At 40.1% G+C, this 12092-nt stretch overlaps 1 long non-coding RNA gene across 1 annotated transcript in view; it reads right to left on the reverse strand.

Annotated features, from left to right (window-relative positions):
- LOC117779208 overlaps positions 1-12092 on the reverse strand; it is a 39320-nt gene that overhangs the window by 20445 nt on the left and 6783 nt on the right. Inside the window, exon 2 of the long non-coding RNA XR_004616950.1 lies at positions 8670-8835. This is a non-coding gene — a long non-coding RNA (uncharacterized LOC117779208). The remainder of the gene's footprint in view (positions 1-8669; positions 8836-12092) is intronic.

Genomic DNA, 12092 nt, shown 5'->3' on the forward strand with positions numbered 1-12092 from the left:
ACCAAAGATCTGAGTAGTTCTATCTCCACAGGAATAACTGTAGGTTTCACAAAACTATCCACCACATTAAACGTGTGTTTTGTTTCTCTCCTCGTTCTTTGTCTAAGCAGCAGTTAAGACGTTGGTGAAGGTGAGGGTGGAGCTACAGGACTCCTCTGTGGACCTGAATGACCCTGCTGTGAAAGAACAGATTCTGAAAGAGGCAAGTCTCCAAAATCCACCCTGAAACATGAACTCACTCATAGACCCTGGACAGATGTATTACAGAGTTTGACATCATCAAATAACCATGAAGGAGACAAGTGAATGTAAAAAAACTCCAGTCACAGATGTTCTACAATGCAAAGCAGCCACAACAATGGAAAGAAGAGTTATAATCATGTTGACTCCTTTAATTATTTTGACAGATAATTCTTCCAGGTATTGCTAATGTAGATCTGCAGTTTTTGAGACAACGAAACATAAATCCTGATTTTGGCATGATTGCTATGTGACGATCACAAAATACAAACATTCCAGCAGACAAATATCTTGGTAGCTGAGCAGTTACAGCTCCTGCCACGAAAGAGCAGTGTCCATGTAAATATCATCTTTCCAATAAAGACCAAAAATGCCTCAAAAGAAAATGTTACTCTGGGACGTGATGCTGTTTATGTGTCCAGAGCTGCAGGATTCAGACAAACAACAAGTCTACTTCTTAATCTTCTCCTTTTAATTATTTATTATTATTATTATTATTATTATTATTATTATTATTATTATTATTATTATATGAATTATTATTGCTGTCACTAATAACATCTTTCCATTAATAATGATCACTCTTTTTGGTCTCTCTCTTTTCTCTCTCCCCTCTCCTCCTATCTCTTTCTTCCATCCCCTCTTTTGCAGCCTCCTCTCCTCCCACTATCTCTCTCTCTTCTCTTCCCTCTTTTACACCCCCCTCTCCTTCTTGCCCACATTGAGTCTGGTTCTAGAGGTTTCTTCCAGTTGATGAGAGTTTTTGTCTCCACAGTCTCCAAAGTGCTGCTCGTTGTGGGAACTGTTGGGTTTCTCTATACATTTTAAAGTCTTCACTTTCTATGTAAAGTTCCTTGAGATGATGTATATTATGATATATACACTATATAAATAGAATTGAATTGACTAAAAACACATAACTCTTTGTCTTAGAGAGCAATGGAATCTGTTAAAAGTATTTCAAATAGTCTTCATTTCTGTTTTTCAGTTCCAGGAAAGATTGAAGGAGAAAGGACTGAGTGGCGTCACCTTGAAGTGGAGAGAAAAGGCTGATGGGAAAGTTTTCCACAAGGAGGAAAAAGGTTCTGACAAGAAAAAAAAGACTGAGCTTTAAAAATTTGAATTCAACTTTTATTACATGCGCTAATGTTTCATGTCTGCACGTATACACACCACTATCACTGTACGCAGTTAACCCATACCAATGAATGCTGTTGTAGAAAAACTAGCTATTGTGCTTATATGCTTAAAGTGTGCGTCTGTGTATAAAGAGCATCAGGAACTGTATGCGTAATTAACAACAGACACAGGGAGAGTCTCCATTGGAAGGAAAATGTAATTAGTTGCTAGGCAGGTTAATAATGTTACAGCTGATTATGTCTAATACTCAGGGAATGACAAAGACCCACAGCACAGGTCAAGCCCATGTAAAACAGATTTCTGGTTGCAACTGTACGCTTTCACCAGACAGCACCATGTATCCAGCATAAAGAAATGTAATCATGTATGCGCCCTTACTGGAATGATTGTTTTTTTATCATATATTAAGTGTGTGGAAATGTAATCATTAAAAAAAAATTGAAGCTCTGTCGTCAGTTGGGTTCCGGAACCATCTCTGGTTTACATCTTGTAAAAGAATAAACACTACTGCATTGAACTCTGATCATCTCCAGTGAATTATTTTAACCAACTATTGAGACTCCAGTAATAGCAAAGTATACGTGTTGGAAAAAAAGTCTAGACTTAGCATCTGGCCCAGTATTAGACTTTTTATCTCCAACAATGCATCCTGTAGAAGGGTCTGACCCTCATCATTAAAACTGTTATTTACACTTTATAAACAAATCCTTTGTTTTATCACTCACAGGTTTGCAAAGGGGCAACAAATAACCACAGGTTTTTTAAATGTTTCTGAATAATGTCTTAAAAATTAGACTCACATTCATCCCAGAAATCCCATAAAATGACACTGATTAAGTTCAATGCTTTGGGAGACGGTCTCTAGCAGCTTTCTATTTGACTCTGCTGACCCCTAGGGGTAAGACCATAGACTGCAGTTGCAATGTATGCAGTTGCAGCCCCATTTACCCCAACATTCCCAAAACAGGAATGTACACGCACACTGCATGTACAACACACACACACACTAATGTCAATAATCTGCATTGTAAACAATACACAAGGTGACACAACATCCGTCTGCTCTGTCAGTGAATTAACTTTACCCTCTGTATGAAATGTGTTATGCAAGAGTCTCTCACTCACACACACACACACACACACACACACACACACACACACACACACACACACACACACACACACGATGTTGGACACTGTAATTTTCTCTGGACCTCTTCCTAACACGACAAGTGATGACATGTTTCGCCGCATGTTGTCTTTTAACTGCTGGCTGTCGAGGTGGTGTCCTGTAAATGGTGTGGGCTTTGTAGACAATTGGCAAACTTTTTGGAGGAAACCTGGTCTTGTTAGGAGAGACGGCGTTCATCCCACTTGGGATGGAGCAGCTCTCTTTTCTAGGAATATTACTCAGTTTATAAACCCCAAATGACAACCCAGAGTTGGGACCAGGACGCAGAGCTGCAGTAATACACACTTCTCTGCGCTCCCTCTGGATCAGTCACACAACCACAACCCAATAGAGACTGTGTCTGTCCCCCGTCCCATTAAATTATTGAAATCAAACATGAACAGAGGGAGAATTCTACACAAAAAACTAATACAAATTAACACAACCTCTGCAACAACTCAACAAACAAGACTATTAAATGTGGACTTTTAAACATAAGATCACTATCATCGAAGGTTATTTCAGTAAATGAACTAGTCTCAGATCAAAAAGTTGATTTATTGTCCCTCACTGAGACCTGGCTGCATCCCCATGAATATGTCAGCCGAAATGAATCTACCCCCCCAGTCATGTAAATACACCGGTTCCCTGAGACTTTGGCCGAGGAGGTGGAGTTGCTGCTATTTTTAACTCCAGTCTATCAATTAATCGTAAATCTAAACTAAGCTACAACTCATTTGAAAGTCTTGTTCTTAGTCTTCCACACCCATCCAAGAAATACCAACAGCCAATCATATTTGCTGTAGTTTACCGTGCTCCTGGGGCTTATTCTGAATTTTTAACAGAATTCCCGAAGTTTTTCATAAACCTAGTCCTAAAAACAGATAAAGTTATTATTGTCGGTGACTTTGATATTCATGTTGACAATAATAATGATAGCCTTAGTTTAGCATTTATTTCAGTACTAGACTCAATTGGTTTCAGTCAGTGTTGTTACCACACACTTTACCTTGTACTATCATACGGTGTCAAAATTCAACATCTAATAGCACTTCCACATAATCCGATTCTATCAGACCATAATTTAGTAACCTTCGATTTCTTATTATCAGAATACATGCCACTAATAAAAGACTCCTTTTCTAGATGTCTACCTCTGTAAAGTCATTACGATTTACATTAGACTCAATAGACTCCTATAAAAATGTAACTTGTAAAACATAGTAAATTAGCTCCCTGGTGTAATTTCCAACACACATGAATTAAAACAAGCGTGAAGAAAACTAGAAAGGAAGTGGCGCTCCAACAATCGTGTTGAAAATCACCTAGCCTGGAAAGATAGTGTTAAAGTTTATAAGAAGGCCCTCCACAAAGCAAGTGCTGCCTATTACTCCACAGAAATAGAAGAAAATAAAAACAACCGCAGGTTTCTCTTCAGCACTGTAGCCAGGCTGACAGAGAGTCACACCTCCACCGAACCCAGTATTCCGCAATCCCTGAATAGCAATATCTTTATGACCTTCTTTAATGATAAAATTCTAACTATGAGAAATAAAATCAACCATCTCCTGCCCTCAAGAATAGAAATCTCAGAAACAGCTGAGAATCTTACCAATTATTTAGACAGCTTCTCTCTGATCACCCTCGATCAGCTGAGCAAAAATAATCTCATCTTCTAAACCCACAACTTGTATCTTAGATCCCATTCCCACAAAATTACGGAAAGAAATTCTGGCCCAACAGAGGACAGTTCAGGCTGTTCCTGCTGATTAACAGTAGCACTTGTATGTTGACATGTCCATAATTCTCACAACAGACCTGAAGTTCAACGTCTACCCAGCCATCAAGAGGAAAGTCTGTGCCATTGGCTGCAGAGATCTCCAAAGGCTGCTCCTAACCCGAAAGGAGGGATTCGAGTGGCTGGATTCAGACATTGGGGAGTGCTTTGTCTATCCATGCTCTCTCTACCATAGTCACTTGGGCCCCTGAGTCGAGCAACATTTCAAGAGGGACTCCATTGATAGCACATGAGACCATACATCGCTTTCCTATGAGATGTGCTAGACGCTTTCTTGGTGGTGGTTGGGACGGTGTTGGCACTCCCCCACGGCCGGCTGTTTTAGAGTGGCTGGCTTGTGCTGGTGGATCCTCAGCTGTCACGGTCACTCGCTGCCCCTCTTCAGTGACCTCACCCCATTTCCCCATATCTTTCTCTACAGACAGCCGATGGCCCAATGTCCAGCTTGGCCAAAAAAACACACTGAGGGCCGCTCACCTTGCTCTGCTGCACCTGCCCCTGGTCTCAGATGATGGGAGGTGAGGACGGGTTGCAGGTAGGTAGGGCCCGCAGGTGCCACACTGTCAGAAGGTTTTGCCATCTGGGTGAGATGTTTGGTCAGTGAGGACACTTGTGCAGTCAGTTCTCTAATAGCAGCATGGTTAGCCTGTAACTTAGTGTCAACGTTAGCTTGCTTGACTCACTACTGTCAAGCTGAGCTGGACTTACAGTCACTGGGCTCTCTTTGTCTTGCTGCTTAGCATTACTTAATTCCTGTTTTTGTCCCTGATGTGGGCGCGGAGAAACCGCTTTAACTCAACAGTTAAATCACTTTTGTTAGTTAACATATCTCTAAATGTACCAGGTTTTATGATCTTAATCACAGTGCGAATTACCTCTGACTCTGTAAAACCTTCTTCAATCAATCAAATTTATTTGTATTGCCCATATTCACAAATCACAATTTGTCTCATAGGGCTTTAACCAGGTGTGACATCCTCTGCCCTTAACCCTCCACAACAGTAAGGAAAAAACAACAAAAAAACCCTTTTAACAGGTTAAAAAGAACGTAGAAACCTCAGAGAGAGCCACATGTGAGGGACGGACAGAAGTGCAATAGTTGCCACGTGTAATGGAGAACATCAGACAGATAAGGGTGTTTACATCATGGATTAGAATAAACACTTTGTAGCATAATGGAAGGTAAATGAATTGATGGATTATTGTCAGTAATGGTAAAGTATCTGAGTAGATATATTGTATATCAAGTCTTGTTGTAATCATAGTCCACGGTCAGCAGCCACCACGATCATGATCCACCATCACGATCGGATGCCACCATAGTCCAAAATCATGATCCACCGCCGCCATCAGGATCCACCATCAGCTGCCACTATTATTATCACGGTCAGCCAGCACGATACAGGATCCACCATACAGGATCCGCCATTACGATCACGATCTCTTATACGCGATCCACCATCATAATCCTTGATGTGGCAGCAGCCGCGGCCCTGGATCTGCGGACGATAAGGCATAGGGGCTCTGGGGAAGAAGTCAAGTCTTGATGAGATATTCATTTCTTTGATGTGATAAGGAGGGAGAAGAGGAAGGAGAAGCTGGGAAGAGAAGATCCATGTGTCATGTGTCCCCTGACATTCTAGACCTAGAATGTCGCATAACTAAGAGCGGGTCCAAGACAAGCCTGGAACGGCTCTAAATCTAAGCTTTATCGTAAAGGAAGGTTTTAAACCTACTCTTAAACTTACAAATGGTGTCAGCCTCCCGAACTGAAAGTGGGAGATGATTCCACGGGAGAGGAGCTTGATAGTTGAAAGCTCTGGCTCCTACTCTACTTTTTGAGACTTTAGGGACGACAAGTAAGCCTGAATTCTGGGAGCGCAGTGCTCTAGTGGGGTGATACGGTACTATCAGCTCTTTAAGGTAAATGGTGCCATATTATTAAGGGCCTTGAAGGTGAGGAGGAGAATTTTAAATTCTATTCTAGATTTAACGGGAAGCCAGTGTAGTGAAGCTACTGGTCTCTTTTCCAGGTTCTTGTCAGGACACGTGCTGCAGCATTTTGGACAAGCTGCAGAGTCTTTAACGACTTACTGCTGGAGCCTAATAATAAGGAATTACAACAAACAAGTCTGGATGTAACAAAGTCCTGGACTAGTTTTTCTGCATCTTTTTGAGAGAGGACATGTCTGATTTTTGAGATGTTATGTAAGTGAGAGAAGGCGGTCCTAGAAATTAGTTTTAAGTGAGAATTAAAGGACAAATCAGGATCAATGATCACTCCCAAGTTCCTGACTGTTTCATTGGAAGCAAGGGCAATGTCGACTAGCGCACCTGTATCATTAGATAATGTATCTCTAAGGGGTTTAGGGCCAAGTATTAGAACCTCTGTTTTATCTGAGTTTAATAAGAGAAAATTGTCGATCATCTAGGTTTTTATGTCTTTGAGACATGCTTGGAGTTTAGTGAATTGATTACACTGTTCTGGTTTTACTGACAAGTATAACTGGGTGTCATCCGCATAGTAGTGGAAATTTTCAGAGTGTGTCCTGATAATGTTTCCGAGTGGAAGAATATATAATGAGAATAAAATTGGGCCGAGCACAGAGCCCTGTGGAACTCATGACTCATCATGCACAAATTGAAATCGATCTGAAAAATAGGATTTAAACCAGTTTAGGGCGGTTCCTTTAATGCCAATTAACTGTTCTGGTCTCTGTAATAAAATTTGATGGTCAATAGTGTTGAATGCTGCACTAAGATCTAACAGAACGAGGACAGACACAAATCCCTGATCTGAAGCTATTAGAAGGTCATTAGTGACTTTTGCCAAGGCTGTCTCCGTGCTGTGATTGGCTCTAAACCCCGACTGAAAGTCTTCATATACATTACTTTCCTGGAGAAACTCACACAGCTGATTGGCTACAACCTTTTCAAGGATTTTAGACAGGAAGGGGAGGTTAGATATTGGTCTGTAGTTGGCTAAAACCTCCTGGTCCGGGGTGGATTTTTTGAGAAGGGGTTTGATTAAAGCTAGCTTAAGGGACTGTGGTACCTATCCTGATGATAATGAGATTGATTGTGTTCAGTAACGTACTATCAATTAGGGTGCAGAATTTCTTTTAGTAATTTTGTGGGAATGGGATCTAAGATACAAGTTGGGGGTTTAGAAGATGATTATTTTGCTCAGCTGATCAGCTGTTTCTGAGATTTCTATTCTTGATAGGGTATTAGTGCCAACTGAGGCCAGGAGATGGTTGATTTTATTTCTAATAGTTATAATTTTATGGAAACAGAGTGAAGAAGGAGATACTAAAACACCAAAGCTTGTGGTAAGACACTATCATGTGTCAGCAGGTGTGACACACGGCATTGAAAAACCATTTCACATCAAAGTCAGACCGTGGTCTGTTTGATCCAACTGCTGCATGTAGTTCCCCAAAGTGAAACCGTTTCTTTTCCTGAAACTACTGACACTTTAAATCAATCAGCCACCAGGGGGAAGTAAAGACTCTCTGCTTCACCATTAACACTCATATAAAGTCATCTGTGAAAACAGTTTTCATTGTGTGGTTGTGAGAAGATCTGTAAACCGGTTACTCAGGCTAGAGTTTGAAAACCACACATTTATAACTGAAACCCTGAATTATAAACTGAAGGAGTAGAGTTTAAAAGGAGGTGAAAGTTATCAGGTGCAACGAAAAATGCTTTAAAGTTGCATTATGGGAAATGTAAGTCACAGACAGTCCTCCCATGGCCTCTGCTTCCATGTTCATTATTTAAATAATTGTCTCTGACATCAACAGTCAAACCCATGAAACTAGAACTTTAAAATGAAACGGAAGTTAAACAACTTCACACACATAATCTGTTTATAGAGATTAGGAAACATTGAAGTCTCACACAAAGCTCTCAACTTTCTCTCTGAGGATTCTATGTTCTTTTTACCCTTAAAAGGGATTTTAGTAGTTTTTCCTTACTCTAGTTGAGGTCTAAGGGCAGAGGATGTCACACCTTGTTAAAGCCCTATGAGACAAATCGTGATTTGTGAATATGGGCTATACAAATAACATTTGATTGATTGGTTGAACTTAATGGAGGTACAACACTCCCTGTGATAGTTTTACTGATTATCACTAACACATAGAATCTTGTTTTTATATGCAGTATATCAACAGCAAGACTTTCTACATGTTTTTGGGAGTATTAGTGTGTACTCATGATCTAGATATGTTGGTTGCTTCTTCCACACGTCTTTATGAATGTACTCTCCTAAAAGCACAGTTTATATGTAGAACAGTTAACCCCTCCCTCTCTTACCTTCCCTGAAGCCTCGTGGGGAAGGAGCGTCTCTTACAGATGTTACAGTAGCACGTTGGAGGCCCAGCAGGCTGCAGGCTCGAGCCCTTTCTCCATCCGAGAGCTTCCATGCCCTGATGACCAGGGTTTTTACACACAAGCTTTTGTTTGCGTGTTTGAGTATGAACTGCAAATACACAAGGAGACAATCAGTCAGAAGGGTTGTGTTTGTATTATATGATGTTTGTTCCTCTAATATATTATTATTTATTTATTTTATTTCTATACACTCAAAAAATGATTCAAGCCCTTCTTAGAGGTGACACATTTAAATATCGTTTGCTTTATTAATATATATCCATTTAAATAGTGTACATAAATATTTTACAGATGTAACACAAAATATTTTAATTGTTTCACTCACATTCATGAACGCAAAATAAATTAGTTTAATTGGGGGACCGCCCCTAGTGGTTGATTCTCCCGATTTTCTTTGGCGGACGTTTTCTCAGTCTGCTTCGAGCTGCAAGCCAGAGTCACTGCCGCAGGTGGAAGACCAAACCTTAGTGAGTACATATATTATGTTGTAGTTTCTAATGTTTCCTGCTGTCAAATGATGTGCCATTCTGTAATATTGACCGAAATATGCGCAACAGCCGTCAAAATTTAATCCAGGCAACTTTTGCTCGGTTTTTAGTCAAATCAGAATCATGTGTGTGTGTGCATGTGTGTGTGCGTGTGTGTGTGTGAGAGAGAGAGAGAGAGAGAGAGAGAGAGAGAGAGAGAGAGAGAGAGAGAAAACTGCCCATCACGTGGAGTTCTATATCTTTTGCTCGGTTTTTGGTCAAATCGGAATTGGCGGGCAATCTGGCTAGCTAGCTAGTAGCGTCCGCCTTTCCCTCGCTGCAGAGTGAGAATGACTGTAACTCACGAAAGGTTTAAGTGAGTTACAGTGGTGACATGCCCAGGTCTATAACCACTAGTCTTTAGTCTTAAGCCACAGGCATTTTTAGCAGCCGAAATGTGTCATATCTATAGGAATTATGAGCTCATATAGCCACACACCGGCCACATAACGTCGCCACCGTTGAACGGCTCCGTGTCATCATTATGACTTCGTATCTCATTATTATCAGATACTAAGTCATAATAATGAGATACAGGATTTTTTTTTCCTTCATCACATTGAAATGGGCTTCCATAGATTTTGACCCGACAACTGATGAACTTCCTTCTATGAAACTGCAGTTCATGTAAGAATTCTACTTTATATTTTTGTTTGTAATTTTCTATTGTGTTGTTCAGCATTGTACTTAAAAAGTGTTTTGTATTTGGGTTGTTGGTTTTGTATTTATATAGCGCTTTTCTAGTCTTGATGACCACTCAAAGCTCTTTACAGTACAGTTTTACATTTACCCATTCACACACACATTCATACAGTGCATCTATTAGCAGCACTTTGTTGTTCTATGAGGGGCAATTCGGGGTTCAGCATCTTGCCCAAGGACACTTCGGCATGCAGATGGGGAAGACAGGGATCAAACTGCCGACCTTCAGGTTGGAGGACGACCGCTCTACCCCTCAGCCGCAGCCGCCCACTTGTACTAAAAAAGTGTTTTGTATTTGGGTTGTTTAGGCCTCCGCCACTGAGGGTGCAGAGAGGGACATTGCACTCGCAATCATGTGGATATACACTATCTGAAGAGATGGAGATGTGGAGCCAGAGGACGTGGGAATCGTGATTGAAGGCATCAAAGTCATGGACAACTTAGGAAGGGTGATAATGGGGTTCATCATGCTGTTTGGGCTCATTAATGCCCTTGATATGAGCTTTCCAGACAACCTCAAGTACACTTTCAAGTTTATTCAGAAATGAATTTGAATTGGCACAAGATCAATGCAAAGATACAGCAGCTGAAAATAAAGTTGTTTGCATGAGCGGGAAACACAGCCGACAAAGTTCTGCGACCTCAGTGATGTTTTCCTGGGTCTGACATTTTTAATGACTGGATTTCCATGAGCTTGGAGAAGTATGTTCACATATGGAAATTGTGTCCACATAACTTCCCCTTTCCATCTATGTGACTTTGTCTCTGCTCTACACCACTTTTGTACTGCTGCCTTGTCACCTTCATGACTCTCATCTCAGGCCAAATGGACATAAACACGATTTTACTGTAGTTTTCATTGGTTGTGAATGACCTCTTAATGCTGCCAGTCACTCTGTTACAGATTAGAAGCTACATTTAAATTACTGCTTTAATGAGTTATAATGAGTTAAAACCGGATTCTGTTGGTCTGTCAATGTTTTCATTGACAGACCAACAAGTTTATTGCCTTGTTGTTTTGGGGACTGGGGGATTGCTTGGCATTTATTTTTCACCAGCTACAGAGCTGGGCATGAGAGTCAAACTAACCCTAACCCTAACCCTAACCCCCCTAACTGGTGAATGGCTATTTCTGAACAATTGTGATCAATATTGCTAGATGCATGGACCCAAGGGGAGACATTACTCTGTAAATTGGCTTCTTTATGGCTGTATGGATGTCATGTTGAATATTAGGAGAACACTGTAGTTTTCTTGGCCTCTTAATGCTGCAAGTCACTCTGCTACAGAGCTGTTAAGATTACCATTTGTTTCCAGTGCACTTCAAAAGGTTTAGCATTAAACAAAAGTGTATTCAAGTAAAAGTTACTATGTTATAAGAATAAAAATATACGTATTTGTATTGATGTTGAATTCAGGATTACTGTCAGGATTGTGTTGCTTTTATTTCCTGATCAGTTTGTTTCTTGATATTTGTTGTATGTAAAACAAACAAAAAAGTTTTCAATGTTGGTTGGTTTTTACTATGCTAGTTTCTGAGCATTTTAAAATAAAAAAAACTCATGTCTCATGCGTCTTAACGGGGATCAGATGAAAAGCAATATTACCTTATTAATTTCCAATTATATAATTTTTTGTTGTACTAACTAAAATCAATTTCACATCATCTGTGTAGATATTTTAATTTAGCTGCCTTTAAAAAAAGATAGATTGGTGTTATGTAAATTAACTTAACTAATCAACTAGTTAATGTAATAATGTTAACAGTCCTGCATGTGCAGATGCAGGACTGTTTACTCGCGGATTTTACTACCTACAAATCTCTGATTCACTTCTTGCTCACTGTGGATGTCTTGCAAACATAACACAGGTTTAAAACCAGGGCCGTGCAGAGACCTTTAGAGGGGCAGGTGCTCAAATTTCAAAAGGGGCACATTGAAAAAGGCTCTTATGCCGACATAACTTAAAGCTACAATTTGCTGTTGAGGGGGACTTCCTCTCTTTACGAGGCATGTTTGCATTGCAGAATGAAATATCATGAGAAAATATGATACACTGAAAACACACACACACAGTGACATTTTTTTTTACTTTCCATAGCATTCTGATGTCAAAA

Source organism: Hippoglossus hippoglossus, chromosome 18 (assembly GCF_009819705.1).
Source record: "Hippoglossus hippoglossus isolate fHipHip1 chromosome 18, fHipHip1.pri, whole genome shotgun sequence".
Lineage (NCBI taxonomy): Eukaryota > Metazoa > Chordata > Actinopteri > Pleuronectiformes > Pleuronectidae > Hippoglossus > Hippoglossus hippoglossus.